Source organism: Pongo abelii, chromosome 19 (assembly GCF_028885655.2).
Source record: "Pongo abelii isolate AG06213 chromosome 19, NHGRI_mPonAbe1-v2.0_pri, whole genome shotgun sequence".
Classification (NCBI taxonomy): Eukaryota; Metazoa; Chordata; class Mammalia; order Primates; family Hominidae; genus Pongo; species Pongo abelii.
Window position 1 is genome coordinate 1,924,623 of NC_072004.2, and position 19,329 is coordinate 1,943,951.

Sequence of the window (19,329 nt, forward strand, 5' to 3'; positions counted from 1 at the left end):
GGAGTGAGCTACTAATATATACTAATATATGAAACAACATAGAGGAATCTCAAAAAGATTAAGCCAAACGAAAAAAAGCCTTTCTCAAGAGCATGTACTTACTGTGTGATTCCATTTACATGGGGTTCTAAAATAGGCAAATCTAATCTTGGTGGAAAAAATCAGAACAGAGCTTGCCTCTGGGGACAGAGGTGGAGATAAGGGATTATAATATAATTATATGATTATTTATATATATACACACACACATATACATATATACGTATATGTGTGTGTGTTTGTGTGTGTGTACAGAGAGAGAGAGACACTCTCTCGCTCTGTCACCCAGGCTGGAGTACAGTAGCGTGATTTTGGGCTCACTACAGCCTTGACCTCCTGGGCTACTAAAGCAGTTCTCCCGAGTAGCTGGGTCAACAGGTGCTAGCCACTACATTTGGCTAATTTTTGTATTTTTTGTGGAGATGGGGTTTCGCCATGTTGCCCAGGCTGGTCTTTTCTTTTCTTTTGAGATAGTCTTACTCTGTTGCCCAGGCTGGAGTGCATGGCGCAATCTCAGCTCATTGCAACCTCTGCCCTCCTGGGTTCAAGCAATTCTCATGCTTCAGCTTCCTGAATAGCTGGGATTATAGGTGCCCGCCACCACATCCAGCTCATTTTTGTATTTTTAGTAGAGACGGGGTTTCACCATATTGGCCAGGATGGTCTCGAACTCCTGGCTTCAAGCAATCTGCCCGCCTTGGCCTCCCAAAGTGCTAGGATTATAGGCATTAAAAAAAAATATTTAAAAGAAGAAAAAATGGATGGATGGATGGATAGATGGGGGAAGACAGGGAGAGAGAGACATAAACAGATAACATGATAAGACAAATACAGTAAAATGAGTATCAGCATGTAGGTATTGGCTATAAGTGAGCTCACTGGAGAATTTTCAACTTTGCTGTATAATAAAATGTTGGAAAATCAATCACATCACTAAAAAATAAAAAGACAATATTTGGAAGCACTGGACCTAGTTGGATTAAAAAAAGAAAATCTGCATCAATCCCTGTTGCCGTCACTAAACAGCTGTCTCATTAGCTATTAAGGAAAACACAGTATAAGAGGGCTGGTTTTGCCATGTAAAAGAAGTCTTCAGCTTGCTGTGTCCTAACACTGGATCTCATATAAATCCCCAAATTCTAAAAGCTAGAAAGGTTTAAAATGTAGATGCAGCTTCAATATCCAGGAGGCAGAACTAAGAACAAGAGATGTAAATCTAGCTCTGGCAGTGGGAAGCGGGGTGGGGGGCAATGGCGAAGCTAAGTTAGAAGCCGCCAGCCACTTAGCCTCTCCAGCTCCAGTAGTTCTGTGTCTGGACGTCGGCCCCATATACTGGCTTAAAACCTCAAGACACTAGAAGATCTCACCAGTGGGAGCAGCCAGAGCAGCTGAAACATGTCCCTGTAAACAATAAATGTTTATCTGGGCAGATAACCTGGCAGATAGCCTTATTCTGATCTTAGGCAACTTGAAACTCCACAACAGGAGGCTGAGCACAGAGGGGCCCCTTCCTCTTTGCCACATGGGGAGGAAGCAGAGATGGAGGTGGTCCTGGCTCCTACCACATGAGAGGTGGCAGAAAGCCACTCTCTGTAAATGCCAACTTCTTCCCTACTGGATGATGGCCAGATTCCCTTAGACACAGAGGGTGGGGACAGAGAAGTCAAGTCAACCAACGCTAAACAATGCTACCGCATAAAGCTGGCTGTTACACCATAGCCCTGAAGGTATGAGGAACTCTGGCATGTTTGGCTGCTGCCACAGGAACCGCACTGGCTAAGGGCTTCCCCAGGCCTGGGTGGGATGCTTGTCACTGACTCTGGCCACACACATAGGCTCGGTCGCCACCTCGGTCAGTGGCAAACAGCTGCTGAGAGGGGAGGAGTAGACCCAGGGGTGCTGTGTGCTGCACAGCCAAATCTTCCACTTTTGGAGACTCCAAACAATATTCATAAGAGCCATATGGCTTAAACCCCATGGAGGTACCAGGCAAAAGGCAGTACGATGGAAAGAGGCAGCTGGAAGGAAGGGATGGAAGTGTGCTGATGGCACAGAAACTCCTTTCATTGACAATGAACTCTGCAAACAATTTTATTACCAGTTCTGAAACCCCAATCCCTAACTGACGAATTAAATCTTGGCAATGGTTATTCCTCCCACCTATACACTTCTGCCCACACTCTTCTAGGAAGGAGAGAGGATAGAGAAGTGAAACCCACAGTATGCCGAAAGGGAAGTCGAGCTCTCAATTCATAAGACTACTAAGCTCTCTCCCAGGGAAGAGAATGGAGATGGCACAACAAAGGCTCTTTGCTCTGAAATAGCACCGAAGTGAAGCCCGGCAGAGCCAGGGTGTGGATCTTGGATGGAGTGCAGAGGAGGAGTGTGTTTGTATATATGTTTGTGCTCATCTGGTTTTTGTTGGGGGAAGGTGACAATTCATTCTTTTGATTTCATTCAAACTTATAGCTGCTTTTATAATCACTTCCTGAAAACACAGTAGGAAGAGAGTGGTATTTGCTCACCCCACCCTCCATTTAATACTGCCCCAGCAATCCAACTATGTGCTTTACACTGAGAAGAGGCCAGCTTTTTGCCTTTGGCAGCACTGAAGGCCAGACCTTACCAGCACTCCTGTGTACAGCTCAAGGCTCCACCCAAATCAGACTGCACACACTGAATCCAAGAGGAATATCATTCCAGAACAACAACCCAGGAGAGAGAGAGGAGAGCTGAGGAGGCTGGGTGGGACAGTTGGGACACTTCTAACTTCTGACACCAGGACACCCAAGTGGTTGGCAGAGGCATTTTGGTAGTGCGGTGACAGATCAACTGTAGTGTGGGAAATCTCAAATGCCATAGTAAAGAAGTTATCTCGTACAAAGAGAGGGGTGACAATAAGGGTGGGGTACAGGCCACAGGGCAGTAAGGTAGAGAAATCAGTTTTAGCGAACTGGCTAACTACTGGGCTAGTCCAATTCTGAATACACAAGTGATATTCTAGCCTCTTTTCAGGAGAGACTGATGTAGAGTAGTCATGGGCAGGCCAGGAAACAAAGTTCCATTTCTGGCCTAAAGTGGATTGGAGGGTTCCTCTGCAGAGTCAGAGTGTTTATATAAAACCCCACAAACCCACTGCTCCTGGCTGTCCAAGGCCAAAGCCATCTTCTTCCTGGAGAGCTCTGTCTCTTACCCTCTAGGCTCTAAGACTCCCTATTTTACTTAGTAAGGTTTCCTGTTTACTATGAGATCTGCGATCTCCCCAGGGAGTCATTAGAGAGAAGCTGGGGAAGGGGCAGCAGGGAGACTGAACAGTACTAAGGACACAGGTCTTCCGCATCCTACCATTACCTCTTACATGGCAGAAAAATGAATGGACACTGAAAGGGGGTTTCCTGGTTTAATTAATTATTTACAGCGTTTATTCTTTATTTTTTGTTTCTAATGTGCAGGCATCTCTTAGACTGCTGACCCTCAAGGAAAATGCAATTGGGAGCACAACCATGATTGGCACCGAAAGACATTTTTTGTTGCTGTTCCCATGAGAACAGCATCAGAATGATGAACAAGGTATATACACTGCGATAAAATAATCAGTATCTCCATTTGGAGAAGGAATTTCTTTTAAAAACACCTCATTTGGGGCACTATGGTCTCTTCTTCTATGGAAATAAGAAGAGGTAGAAGGAGTTCCATTCCTGCCAGAGCAGAGTCTACTTTTTGCTAATTTTTTGGAAAACAAGAGGTTCTCTTTGGTTCTGGAGAAAAACAGACATTTCCAAAGGGAAAATAGAGAAGGAGACAGGGTCTGATGTGGCAAGACTTGTAGCCCTCTCATATCTCCGAGACAGAGATAACCTGGAGGGACCGAAATCCCCTATTTATTCATCCTTCTAACCATGCATTCCATATAATCCAGACATCCTGAGACCAATGATGATTCAGACACTACAAGGCCTCTGAAGATGTCACTACAATCCTATGATTTAGGAAGTAAAGAAAATCTGAGGATAATTCTCTTGGGCTGTGCTGGCCAATATGATGATGATTAGCTACAATATGGCCAAACTTAAATTTAAATTTCCTAAAATTGAATATAATTAAAAATGGAGTTCCAATAAATGGAAAAACATTCTATGTTCATGAATTGGAAGACTTAATATTGTTAAGCTAATTATAGTAACCAAAGCAATCTACAGATTCAATGCAATTCCCATCAAAATCCCAATGGCATTTTCCACAGATCCATAAAAACACATCTTAAAATTCATATGGAATCTAGCTGGATGCAATGGCTCATGCCAGTAGTCCCAGCACTCTGGGAGGCCAAAGTGGGCAGATTGCTTGAGGTCAGGAGTTGGAGACCAGCCTGGTCAACATGGCAAAACACCGTCTCTACTAAAAATACAAAAATTAGCTGGGTGTGGTGGCGCATGCCTGTAATCCCAGGTACTTGGGAGGCTGAGGCACAAGAATCGCTTGAACCTGGGAGGCGGAGGTTGCAGTGAGCTGACATTGTGCCACTGCACTCCAGCCTGGGAGATGGAGCGAGAACCCATCTCAAAAAAAAAAAAAAAAATCATATGGAATCTTAAGAGATCCCACATAGCCAAAATAATCTTGAAAAAGAACAAAAGTTAGAGGGCTCATGCTTCTGGACTTCAAAACTTACTGCAAAACTATACTAATCAAAACAGTGTGGTACTGGCATAGAATAGAACAGAAAACCTAGAAGTAAACTCTCACAAATACAGGGTCAACTGACTTTTGACAAGGGTGTCAAGACCAATTCCAATCTTATGGAAGGAATAGTCTTTTCAATAAAAAGAGCTTTAAAAAACCTGGATATTCACATGCAAAAGAATGAAGCTGGACCCTTACCTAAGACCATATACAAAAACAAATTCAAAATGGATCAAAGACCTAAAAAGAGTTAAAACTAGAAAACTCTTAGAAGAAAGCATAAGGGAAAATCTTTATGACACTGGATTTGACAATGATTTCTTGGATATGACATCAAAAGCATAGGAAACAAAAGAAAAAAATAAGCAGGCCAGACACAGTGCCTCATGTTTGTAATCCCAGCACTTTGGGAGGCTGAGGCAGGCAGATCACTTGAGGTCAGGAGTTTGAGACCAGACTGGCCAACATGGTGAAACCCCATCTCTACTAAAAATACAAAAACTAGTCGGGCGGGCCCCTGTAATCCCAGCTATTTGAAAGGCTGAGGCACAAGAATCACTTGAACCCGGGAGGTGGAGGTTGCAGTGAGCCAAGATCAAGCCACTGCACTCTGGCCTGGGCAACAGAGTGAGGCTCAGTTTCAAAAAAAAAAAAAAAAAAAGCAAACTGGACTTTATCAAAATTAAACACTTTTGTGCATCAAAGGTGGTGACTCACACCAGTAATCTCAGCACTTTGGGAGGCTGTGGTGGGACGATCACTCGAGGCCTAGGAGTTCAAGAAAAGCTTTGGCAACATGGGGAGACCCTATTTCTACACACACACGCTCACACATGCATGCACGCACACAGACACAAACATACATGCACGCACGCACGCACATGCACACACATACGCATGAACACACGCGTGCATATAATTAGCTGGGTGTGGTGGTACGTGCTTGTGCTCCCAGCTACTTAGGAAGCTTAGGTGGGAGGATCCCTTGGACTTGGGAGTTCGAGGCTGCAGTGAGCCGTAATGGTGACACTGCACTCCAGCCTGGGCAACACAGAGAGACCTTGTCTCAAAAAAAAAAAAAGACAAATATTGCAAGATTCCACTTATATGAAGTACTTACAATAGGGAAACGCATACAGCTAGAAAGTAGAAGTTGCCAGGGGAAGGGGGAATGAGGAGTTACTGTTTAATGGTTACAGTGTTTGGAATGATGAAAAGTTCTGGAAATGGATAGTAGTGATGGTTGCACAACACTGAATGTACTTAATGCCACTGAGTTGTACACTTAAAAAATTGTTGAAATGGAAAGCTGAAACTGGATCCCTTCCTTACACCTTATACAAAAATCAATTCAAGATGGATTAAAGACTTAAATGTTAGACCTAAAACCATAAAAACCCTAGAAGAAAACCTAGGCATTACCATTCAGGACATAGGCATGGGCAAGGACTTCATGTCTAAAACACCAAAAGCAATGGCAACAAAAGCCGAAATTGACAAATGGGATCTGATTAAACTAAAAAGCTTCTGCACAGCAAAGGAAACTACCATCAGAGTGAACAGGCAACCTACAAAATGGGAGAAAATTTTCGCAACCTACTCATCTGACAAAGGGCTAATATCCAGAATCTACAATGAACTCCAACAAATTTACAAGAAAAAAACAAACAACCCCATCAAAAAGTGGGCGAAGGACATGAACAGACACTTCTCAAAAGAAGACATTTATGCAGCCAAAAGACACATGAAAAAATGCTCACCATCACTGGCCATCAGAGAAATGCAAATCAAAACCACAGTGAGATACCATCTCACACCAGTTAGAATGGCAATCATTAAAAAGTCAGGAAACAACAGGTGCTGGAGAGGATGTGGAGAAATAGGAACACTTTTACACTGTTGGTGGGACTGTAAACTAGTTCAACCCTTGTGGAAGTCAGTGTGGCGATTCCTCAGGGATCTAGAACTAGAAATTCCATTTGACCCAGCCATCCCATTACTGGGTATATACCCAAAGGACTATAAATCATGCTGCTATAAAGACACATGCACACGTATGTTTATTGCCGCATTATTCACAATAGCAAAGACTTGGAACCAACCCAAATGTCCAACAATGATAGACTGGATTAAGAAAATGTGGCACATATACACCATGGAATACTATGCAGCCATAAAAAATGATAAGTTCACGTCCTTTGTAGGGACATGGATGAAATTGGAAATCATCATTCTCAGTAAACTATCGCAAGAACAAAAAACCAAACACCGCATATTCTCACTCATAGGTGGGAATTGAACAATGAGAACACATGGACACAGGAAGGGGAACATCACACTTCGGGGACTGTTGTGGGGTGGGGGGAGGGGGGAGGGATAGCATTGGGAGATATACCTAATGCTAGATGACGAGTTGGTGGGTGCAGTGCACCAGCATGGCACATGTATACATATGTAACTTACCTGCACGTTGTGCACATGTACCATACAGCCTAAAGTATAATAATAATAATAATAATAATAAGAAGAAGAAGAAGAAGAAGAAGAAGAAGAAGAAGAAAAAAAAATTGTTGAAATGGTAAATCCTTTTCTTCCCCCTCTTTAAATAGACACTTTATTAGATCCACAGGTGATAAAATCCCAGAGCTACTGTTAGGCATGTAAATATAGACCCTGCTAAATATTTAATACTATCAAGCTTGTGTGACTCAAGCATGGTTTTGGGGCCAGCATCCTCAGTTTCTATCTTCCTATCTCTCTGGGTGACGGCCCGATCTTGCTGGGCATGCAATGTCACTATTTCTGTTCTCAATTCCAGCAGCTTCCTTTCATTCAACGAATACAATTCTTTTACTCTGCTCCTTTCTAGGTTGAAGCCTAATTTAGTATCTGTTCAGATTTTAATCACTTCATCCATTACTTGTTTTAACTGATGTTGTTTGAGTTTTATTTTCTCATGTTCTGCTCTGAGGGCTGAAAATCCATTCTTCTCCAAAGCAATCATACCGTTTTTCACATTCACAGTCTGAGACGTTATTTGCTGAAGAGCGGTCTCCTGCCGCATCTTGGCGGCCATGTCTTTGTAGGCGGTGCCCATGTTGGCCTCCAGGACCCTGACCAATGCAGACACAACAATTTCTGCTTGCTGAGTAGCAAACCCATGGTCTTCCAGAAAGCACACTAAAGAACGCGTGTCAAAGGAGAGCTTCCTGCTCCCAGAAGAGCTCAAATCTCTCCTTCTGTGCTCCAGCTGCAGGTCTCCAGCAGACTCCTGCAGGAAGTGAGTATGGGCGCCATGCCGAGGCATGGGCAAAGGGCGCTGGCAGCAGCAGCGATGCCCGGGGCAAGGCCCCACGGGCACATCCACGCGCCGCTGCGTCCAGCCAGTGGGGCGGCATACCCAAGGCACGAGTGCTCCCAGCTCCCAGGCTGCCGGCACGGAGCGGCGGCGGCCAAGTGCAGTGAGGGCATGAAATGGTAAATTTTACGATGTGTATATTTTACCACAATTAAAAAAAATCATTTCTTCAGGTAGACCAGCCACATTTCATGTGCTCAACAGCTACATGTGGCCATAGTTACCATACTAGACAGTGTCAAGCAGAACACTTTCACCACTGCAGAAAAGTTGTATTGGACAGGATAGCTCTAGAGTTAGATTAAAAACCACCGGATTCTGATTTCAACGGTACTAACCTACACGCCACTCTAACTGCCTTATGCTTTATTCTGTACGCCACTATCCTGCTGATTTGTTATTCTAACAGCCTCTCCAAGCATTGTATACCCACTATTGTAAACCTGAGGCCCAGAACGGTGGCTCATGCCTGTAATCCCAGCACCTTGGGAGGCCAAGGCAGGTGGATCACTTGAGGTCAGGAGTTTGAGACTAGCTTGACCAACGTGGTGAAACCCCGTCTCTACTAAAAATACAAAAATTAGCCTGGCTTGGTGGCGTGCACCTGTAGTCCCAGCTACTTGGGAGACTGACATGGGAGAATCACTTGAACCCAGGAGGTGGAGGCTGCACTGAGCCGAGATCGTGCCACTGCACTCTAGCCTGGGTGACAGAGCAAGACGCAAAAAAAAAAAAAAAAAAGAGAGAGAGAGAGAGAGAGAGAGAAGGAAAGAAAATGGCATGCAAGCAGCAGAGTAAAAACCTTTAAGAAAATGAAATAAATATGTTATCTCCCATGAAACAACTATGAGTCAAGAATATGCTCATTTTGAAGTTTGGGAGAGTACACTGGACTATTTTAGGAAGACAATGATAGTTTTAAATTAGAATTGTATTACTGGGCTGGGTGGGGGTGGCTAACACCTGTAATCCCAGCATTTTGGGAAGCCAAGGCAGGCGGATCACTTGAGCCTGGGATGGCGAAACCCCATCTTTGTTAAAAATACAAAAAAGTAGCCAGGTGTGGTGGCGCATGCCCATAGTCTCAGTTACTCAGGAGGCTGAGGTGGGAGGGGCAAGCCCAGGGAGGTCGAGGCTGCAGTGAGCATAATCGCACCACTGTACTCCAGCCTGGGCAATGGGAATAAGAACCTATTTTTAAAAAATTATTAATGTGTAACCCCATATAAACAGGTTAAAAAGAAAACTACACGATCATCAACAGATTAAGAAAAAATACTTAGTAAAATTCAGCCCTTATTTGTGATTTAAAAAAAATACTCAGCAATCTAGGAATAGAAGCGAATGGTCTTAACCTGACAAGATACACTTATCAGAAATCTATGAGCCAGGCATGGTTGGTCACACCTGTAATCCCAGCACTTCGCAAGGCTGAGACGGGCAGACCACTTGAGGTCAGGAGTTCGAGACCAGCCTGGCCAACATGGTGAAATCCTGTTTCTACTTAAAATAAAAAAATCAGCCTGGCATGGTGGTGCGCTCCTGTAACCACAGCTACTCGGGAGGCTGAGACAGGAGAATCGCTTCAACCCAGGAAGTGGAGGTTGCAATGAGCCGAGATCATGCCACTGCACTCCAGCCTGGGTGACAGAGCAAGGCTCTGTCTCAAAAAAAAAAAAAAAAAAGAAATCTATGACAAGTAGATTTAATAATGTAACTTTAGAAGCATTGCTATTAAAGTTAGAAACACAGAATTTCTATCATTATGGTTACTATTATAGAACTAACAAGACAGTTCAGTAAAGTTGATAGATGTAAGATGAAGATAAAGAAACAGCACTTAGGCTGGGGGCGGTGGCTCACATCTGTAATCAATCCCAGCACTTTGGGAGGCTGAGGCGAGTGGATCACGAGGTCAGGACCATCCTGGCTAACATGGTGAAATCCCGTCTCTACTAAAAAATACAAAAAATTAGCCGGGCGTGGTGGCGGGCGCCTGTAGTCTCAGCTACTCGGGAGGCTGAGGCAGGAGAATGGCGTGAACCTGGGAGGCGGAGCTTGCAGTGAGCTGAGATAGCACCACTGCACTCCAGCCTGGGCGAAAGAGCGAGACTCCATCTCAAAAAAAAGAAACAGCGTTTATATTCATACCATTAAGAGTTAACTAGAAAATATGATACTTAAATTGGTAACAAAATCTGTGCAAGGGTTTTATGGGAAATATTACAAAACATCCTTGAAAGGCATAAAAGAAGACCTGAATAAATTAACAATATATCATGTTCATGGATGGGAAGACTAAATATTGTAAATATGGCAATTGCTCACCGGCTCAATGGAACAGAACAGAGGACTAGGAACAGGGAAACCTGCTTTACAAAATAAATTCCAAATGGAACAAAGATGTAAATATAAAACCAAAACAAAAACCAAATATTCAGAAGAAAAACTTAAAGTAAAACTAAAACTTTTAGAAGAAAAATATGTTGGTATATATTCTTTATGACCTCAGGGTATGTAAGGTTTCCTTTTTTTTCATGTAAAATTGCAATTATTCTTGGTAATATTTTAACCTAACAACCAAGTGGTTTAAAAAAAAAAAACATCAAATAGGCCGAGTGAGGTGGATCACCTGAGGTCAGGAGTTCGACACCAGCCTGGCCAACATGGTAAAACCCGTCTCTACTAAAAATACAAAAATTAGCTGGGCATGGTGGCAGATGCCTGTAATCCCAGCTACTCAGGAGGCTGAGGCAGGAGAATCGCTTGAACCCAGGAGGCAGAGGTTGCAGTGAGCCGAAATTGCGCCACTGCACTCCAGCCTGGGCGACAAGAGCAAGACTCCATCTTTAAAAAAAGATCAAATGACAAAGTCTTGCACAGAGATAAAAGTAACCCTTTTATCTCACCAAATTATAAACTCTGGCTTATTATTAAGACAATTGATTTTTATATACAATAAAACTTTAAGCATATTTGCTATTAAATGCATGCCAGTGGTCTTGTTTTAATTCAACAAGATGGAATTAAAATCTTGGAAAATTTTATTTTGGAAATTTTCAAACATTATTATGGAAATCTCAAACATATATAAAAGGAGAGACTAGTGTAATAAATAAACCTGCTATCATCGCCTAGCTTCAACATTTAGCAATATATGGCCAATATTGCACACTCAGAAATGATTTTTTTTTTTTTTTTTTTTTGAGACGGAGTCTTGCTCTGTCACCCAGGCTGGAGTGCAGTGGTGCAATCTCAGCTCACTGCAACCTCTGCCTCCCGGGTTCAAGCGATTCTCCTGCCTCAGCCTCCCGAGTAGCTAGGACTACAGGTGCCTGGCCACCACGCCCAGCTAACTTTTGTATTTTTAGTAGAGACTGGGTTTTACTATATTGGCCAGGCTGGTCTTGAACTCCTAACCTTGTGATCTGCTTACCTCGGTCTCCCAAAATGCTGGGGGATTCCAGGCATGAGCCCCCGTGCCCAGCCAGAAAGGATTTCTTAAATAAGACATAAACCAGAAAGGAAATGGCTGATTTGTCACACAAATTTTTATGCTAAGAAAATGCTGTAAATAAATTTAAAATTAAATTATAAACTGGGTGATCCACAACACACATAGCTGACAAAGATTCATATTCAGATTTGCAAATCAATAAAAACCAATCAGCCGGGCATGGTGGCTCACGCCTGTAATTCTAGCACTTTAGGAGGTCAAGGCAGGCAGATCACTTGAGGACACAAGTTCAAGACCAGCCTGGCCAACATGGTAAAACCCCGTTTCTACTAAAAATACAAAAATTAGCCGGGTGTGGTGGTGGGCACCTGTAATCCCAGCTACCTGGGAGATTGAGGCAGGCGAATCCCTTCAACCCAGGAGGCGGAGGTTGCAGTGAGCCAAGATGGCACCACTGCACTCCAGCATTGGGTGACAGAGCGAGACTCTGTCTCAAAAAAAAAAAAAAAAAAAAGGAACTTTTGAACTCGAGCAATCCTCCTGCCTTGGCCTCTCAAAGTGTTGGGATTACAGGCATGAGCCACCATGCCCAGTGAATTTATTTTGCTTATTTATTTCTTTACTTGTTTGCTCTGTATCCCCATAACTGGAATGTAAAATCCGTGAGGTAAGAGACTATGCCTGTCTCATTCACCACAAAATCCCTAGCACTGTGAATGCCTGGTAAATAGTAAGCGTTCAATAAATATCTAATGTTGAATGAACGCGAGAAGTCAAGCCTCAGAGCAACTTAACAGCAGATGTGTCACCCTGGCAGAGAAGCCCAGGCTACATGTGGACTGCAAATTCAAGCCCCGGTCTCACTGAGTTGTCTATGGGGGAAGAGGTGTGCGACGATCAATGGATGGTGCTCTTACCTGTTACAACTCATAACAGTACCAGAGGGAGTGGGAGTGAAGAGAAAATACAAAATTGTATTTGGAAATCAAATTTATATTAACAAGATACAGAAACTTTGAGCCTCTGGATTCTCTGCAGACATCTCATTAACTCCCCAGCACAATTTTCTCATGCAAGTTCCTACATGAGGTACAGGAACTAAACTTTCTAAAAACCTAAAGCATGTCAATCTCTTTTCCTAGCCTCAGGTCTGAGAGAGTGACAGAAGAAGAAAGGGGACAGTGAAGAGAAAAACGAAGGCACATTAAATATACTGCCTTTTGTTGTTGTTGAAACAGGGTCTCATTTTGTCACTCAGGGTGGTGGGAACACAGCTCACTGCAGCCTCAACCTCCCAGGCTCAAGCAATGTCCCTGCCTCACCCCCCAAAAAGCTGGGACTACAGGCATGTGCTACCACGTTGGGCAATTTTTGCATATTTTGTAGAGATGGGGATTCACCATGTTGTAACCCCAGCACTTTGGGAGGCCAAGGTAGGTGGATTACTTGAGGCCAGGAATTCGAGACCAGCCTGGTCAACATGGTGAAACCCCGTCTCTACTAAAAATACAAAAATTAGCTGGACGTGGTGGCGCATGCCTGTAGTCCCAGATACTTGGGAGGCTGAGGCAGGAGAATCACTTGAACCCGGGAGACAGAGGCTGCAGTGAGTGAGATGGCGTCACTGCACTCCAGCATGGGTGACAGAACGAGACTCCGTCTGGGGGGAAAAAAAAGTTTAAAAATGTAAAATTCTTAGAATAATATCTAAGACAAAGGAAGTCCTCAGTAAACTGTAGCTTTTATTGTAAGTATTCATCTGGGAGAGAGAGAACTTCTGTTTAATTCTTTGGAAAAAATGGCAGCCTCCATAACAAGTCAGAGACAATATGAAACAGTGGGAAAGCACTAGACCAAATATCAAAACACCTGTTGGAGCAGAGTTTGCTAGTTACCTCCCAATCCAGTCTTCCCTTCTTTAGCAAAATAACTTTGATTTTTAGCTAAGAGCATGAGTGCGTGAGTGTGTTTTAGACACAGTGTCTCAATATGTCACCCAGGGATGGGATACAGCGGCATGATCATGGCTTACTGCAGCCTTGAACTCCTGGGCTCCAGTGATCCTCCTGCCTCAGCCTCTAGAGTAGCTAGGATTACAGGTACGTGCTAACACGTGTGGCTAATAGCTGGGTACATTTCTGCCAGCCAGGTGACCATATTTTCAGCCTTTTCTGCAGCTAGGATAGCCATGTGACTCTTGAGATGTAAATAGAACTTTTACGTAAAACCTTGAAGAAGTCGCTTTAAATGTATGGGGCATACCCTTTCTGTTTTCTTCCTCCATTAATCTGCCTGCTGATGCTCTACTAACCATCTTGGGATGGGACCACATTACAGGATGTTGTATACTGAGCTGGAGGCTCTAGTGTCTGCCAACTTGGGGAAGCCAAGTGGTAGAGCCTGAACACTAGCCCTGGACTGCCTATGTCTAGACTCTTGATGTAAGAGGATGAAACTGTATGTTTAGGCCTCTTATTCACCTAAATCTAATACAAAATGATAGTTCTGGGTTCTGACCTAGTATTGCCATATGATCTCAGATAAATCAGTCTAAGTCTTAATCTTCTCAGCTGTAAAATGTGATAATGCCCACTTTGGGAGGCCGAGGTGGGTGGATCACGAGGTCAGGAGTTCGAGACCAGCCTGTCCAATATGGTGAAACCCCATCTCTACTAAAAATACAAAAACTAGCTGGGCATGGTGGTGCACGCCTGTAATCCCAGCTATTTGGGAGGCTGAGGCAGGAGAATTGCTTGAACCCAAGAGGTGAAGGTTGCAGTGAGCCGAGATCGTGCCTACAACCTGGGAGCCTGGGCGATAAGAGCGAGACCCCATCTCAAAAAAAAAAAAAAAAAAAAAAAAAAAAGATAATGCCTCCTAGAACTGTAGTGGAAATCAAATGAAATAATACATTATGATAGCACTATGGAAAATGCTGATGTAAAGTTTTATCAATGAAAATGAAACACTGAGACTGGAAAAGCAAATGTTAACAATGAAGGCATAAAGATAAAGACAAAATAACTTTTTAAGAAGTCTATGAAAGGAGGCTGTTTATAAGAATAGACAAATTCCTTATAGAAGGCCATGAAAATTGATCATGTTGGAGATAATATTCTGAAACCTGCTAAATACACCACTAAATGATCTCAGTAGGAATCTTGTAATTTTCCACTCTTTGAAGTCCGTGGCTTCTGATGCTGATTCATTCCTAATTAAATGGCTTCAGCTATTCAAATCCTAGCACCTCTCTCTCAATATTCTCCCTGTCATCATCCCAGACCTTTTTTGAAAAGTTTTATTTTAATTTATTTATTTTTTTGAGACAGAGTCTCACTCTGTCACCCAGGCTGGAGTTCCGTGGCACGAACTCAGCTCATTACAACCTCTGCCTCCTGGGTTCAAGTGATTCTCCTACCTCAGCCTCCTGACTAGCTGGGATTACAGGCGTGAGCCACCACGCCTGGCTAATTTTTGTATTTTTAGTAGAAGTGGAGTTTTGCCATGTTGGTGAGGCTGGTCTCAAACTCCTGACCTCAGGTGATCCACCTGCTTTGGCCTCCCAAAGTGCTGGGATTACAGGCATGAGCCACTGCACCCAGCCTAATAGTTTTATTTTAAATTGACAAATAGTAATTGTATATATTTATGAAGCACAATGTGATGTTTTGATAAATGTATACATGTGGAACAATCAAACTGGGCTATGTAACACATTCACCATCTCATATACTTATTTATTTGTGGTGAGAACATTAAAAATCTATTCTTTAAGCTACTTTGAAATATGCATTATTCACTCTAGTCACCATGCTGTACAACAGATCACAAGAACCTACTCCTCTTGTCTAATAAAAACTCTGTATCCTTTGCCCAACATCTCCTCTTTCCCCGTCCACCCCCATCAACCCCAATCTTAATAACTGAGTTATACTTAGTGACTTGATCACAAAGCAAAGCTGTCTGAGAGAACCTTATGGCAATAATGGAAATGTTCTATATTATGCTTGACAATACAGTACCCATTAGTCTCATGTGGTTACTGACCACTTGAAATGTGACTAGTGTGACTGAAGAACTGATTTTTCAATTTTATTTAATTTTAATTAACTAAGTTTTGACTGATTGATTGAAACAGGGTTCTCGCTCTGTCACCCAGGCTGGAGTGCAGTGATGCAATCACGGCTCACTGTAGCCTTAACCTCTCAGGCTCAAGCAATCTTCCCACCTTAGCCCTTTGAGTAGCTGGGACTACAGGTGCTACCACCATGCCCAGCTAACTTAAATTTTTTGTAGAGATGGAATCTCGCTATGTTGTCCAGGCTGGTCTTGAACTCTTGGGCTCAATCCTCCCACACTGGCCTCTCAAAAGTGCTGGGATTACAGGCATGAGATATCACACCTAGCCTATATATATATTTATGCGTGTGTGTGTCTGTATGTGTATATATACACATATAAATATATACATATTTTTTTTTAGACAGAGTCTCGCTCTGTCACCCAGGCTGGAGTGCAGTGGTGTGATCTTGGCTCACTGAAACCTCCGCCCTGGGGTTCAGGCGATTTTCATGTCTCAGTTTCCTGAGTAGCTGGGATTACAGGCATGCACACCATGCCTGGCTAATTTTTGTGTTTTTAGCAGAGATGGGGTTTCACCATGTTGGCCAGGCTGGTCTCGAACTCCTGACCTCAGCCTCCCAAAGTGCTGGGATTACAGGCATGACTCACTGCGCCTGGCCAATTAATTTAAGTAGACAAATGTGGCTAGTGACTGTTATCAGTCAACCACACAGTGAGCTCTAAGAAATAGAAGTAAATCATGGCATTTCTTCATTCCTATCTCATCTATCTCATTGATTCTAAATATCTGTGGCAAAATGTTTTCTTTTCGCCTGCTCCTGACACTCCTTGGAAAGTCTCCATTTCCCTATTCAGAATTTGGATTTAATGATCTTTCCAGAGGAACAGACACATATGTTCAACATACACACGCATACGCACACAGAGTCCTAAGTCAAACTCAGGGAAAACTTTACTGAATACACCAAAATAGTTGCATTCATGGAATTCACCAAAAAATGCACCAAAGATGATTCAATCCCTGAAAAGGCCTCACCTTTTTTTCCTTTTTTTTTTTTTTTTAAGCTTTTTTGTCTAAAGACACCAGAATTTCAATTATCCTTCTTGGTAAGTCTTTACATAAGTTTGGTATGTTCTTTTTATTAAATAAAACACAAGAAAAAACAGGCATGTTCTGCTCCTGAAAGAAGATCAAATTAAGGTCAGGCATGATAGCTCACGCCTGTAATTTCAGCACTTTGGGAGGCCGAGGCAGGAGGACTGCTTGAGCCAGGAGTTCAAGAACAGGCTGGGCAATATGGTGAGACCTCTTCTTTACAAAAAATAAAAATAAAAAATAAAAAAATTAGCCGGGCATGGTGGCACACGCCTGTAGTCCCAGCTACCTTGGAGGCTGAGGTAGGAGGATCGCTACTTGAACTCAAGAGGTGGAGGTTGCAGTGAGCGCAGATCCCGCCACTGCACTCCAGCCTGGGTGACAGAGTGAGACCCTGACTCAAAAAAAGGATCCAGCTAAAATAAATGGTTTGACAAGGTTACTAACCACAGAAAGCTTCTTGGTACAGGTTACTACTACCACACTAACAGGTAGGCAGGAGAAAAGCAACTCTCCAGAAGGGAGTACCAAAAGTGGTGATATATGGAGAAATGTTTTTCTAGCTCAAAAGAAACACACTAGAACAAACACCCTAACCTTGATGACCCCCACAGGCTGCTATTCAGGTGCTCATGTTTTAGATGTGAGCTAAAGTGTAATTCCTTAAAAAAACTCCTTGATGTGACTCCAAGAAATGATGTGACAGTACTTGCTGCAGATTTCCCTTAGAGGCACGCCAGCATGACCTTTTCAAATGCAAATGGGCTTACTCATCACAGCTGTCAGGTTTCTTGGGGAGGAGTTTAAAAGAAAAGGCAACACTTCCCTCTCAGTGAACTGAGGAGTGTGGCTGACCCTGATTAAGTGAGAAGGAAGGGATAAAAGACACCTGGAGAATGACCCCAGCAAGCAGAAAGCGCCATGGGACTAGGTCTTGAAAGAACTTGATGGGAATTGAAAGTCTTTGGCTCTATAGATTCTCTGATTCAGTCAGCCCACCTTGATTGGTTTTGGCACATCCCCCACCCCCAAGCTGGCTTAGATATTCATGGACCTTAGTACAGAATCCAAATGTCCTCTGTATCTCCAAGTCAGATCTTCCTTGTCTTTACAGCAGGAGTGCCTGTCAACCATGTCATTCAGCTAGGCCTCACTAGCTCTTCCTCACACAGCCCTCATAAGACATGAGCACCACACTAGACACTTGGGGATGGCGGTCGGAGAGTAGTATCACGGAGCTCACAATCTAATTGTCCAGTGTGTAGTCTTAAAGGCAGATGCAGACAGAAAGAGCTGAGCGATGGCCCAGAACTGTGTCCACACCTAGAAAATGCCTTTGGTCTTGAAGGAGTTGTTATATCACAACATGGAAATACAGTTATTTAGTAGGAGGCAGGAAAAAAAACCAAACACCCTGGAATTTCAGAAAGAAGAAAAAAATGTATGGTAAAGGTAGGCAGTGGCTGGGATTAGTGAAAATGACAGTGAAAGCTTTAGATTTTTTCAAATATAAAGGTTAGGGAAATGAGAACTGGATACTCAAACACACCAAGATAAAGAAGCCTGTCCCCCATCTACAGGAAGTTTATCCCTGACATCTAAATAGTCATGTTTTAAAATCAACAAGTTTGCTGGTTCTCAGCTGCCACTAACCAGAATCCCCAGTGGCTGCGGCCTACAGTGTAGACAGACTGTGCCCAGCCGGACTAAATGAAGACATATAACCGGAAGTCCGCCACCAGCCTGACCCCTCCCAGTTTCAGGAGGAGACTGAGCAAAACACTATCCAGCTATATGGGTAGTAGATGAGACGCTTTAACCCTAGCAGCACGGGGTACAAAGGACCCCACATCTGAATCAGCAGATTCAGAGAGTAAGTGGTCTATGACCCAAGGAAACTCTAAGAATAAGAATGGAAACTTACCAGCAAGTTCAGCAGGACTTTTGGTTTCCCCCACCTCTCTCCCTCCCTGTCCATTGCAGTTACATATTCATATCCACAGTCACATATTTTTAAAATTTGATATAATTATCTCCTAGAAATGACTGTATGTAGCCTCTTGGGATCTAAAGCAATTAAGTGAAGATAAATGTATTTCATAGAGCAAGCTGTCAAAGGATAAAGCAATTTCATTCCCCATTTGAAGTGGAGGCTTGGGTCATGTATGGTTTATTTGAAACAAAGCCATCACCTAAAGCTGCTGATCTTATCTCTAACTCTGTTCTCCATTCCAAACTGCTGGAGATGTGTAGCGTGGCACTGCCTGAAGTTATGACATCTGGCTCAAGGCCAGCAGAACAAGCCAGCTCCTCTTCTAGGTTTCAAGCATAACAGGACAAGTCATATTAAAAGAAGGTAACTATACAGGTGAAGTCTGTTAAACCCTAAAAAAGGGAGATGTTTCCAGGGTATTGGGAGTGACTACAGAGGCACCTAACAATGGGGAAGTTGTGCAAGAAAAGGCAGAAGAAACAGCCCCCAAATGGGGTAGGTAAAATAAATACCAAGGAACCAGATTTTTATCTTCTGGGAGACACCAAACCAAACAGTGAGGCCTATTTCATGAAACAGCCTAAGAGATGGAAAGCACGCCAGACTGACAATCAAGAGCT

General features: G+C 43.1%; 1 protein-coding gene and 1 pseudogene across 2 annotated transcripts in view; both read right to left on the bottom strand.

Moving 5' to 3' along the window:
• Window positions 1-19,329, bottom strand: part of SMG6 (SMG6 nonsense mediated mRNA decay factor) — a 248,327-nt gene that overhangs the window by 63,031 nt on the left and 165,967 nt on the right.
• On the bottom strand, window positions 7,284-8,963 carry LOC100460100 (mitochondrial calcium uniporter regulator 1-like; annotated as a pseudogene).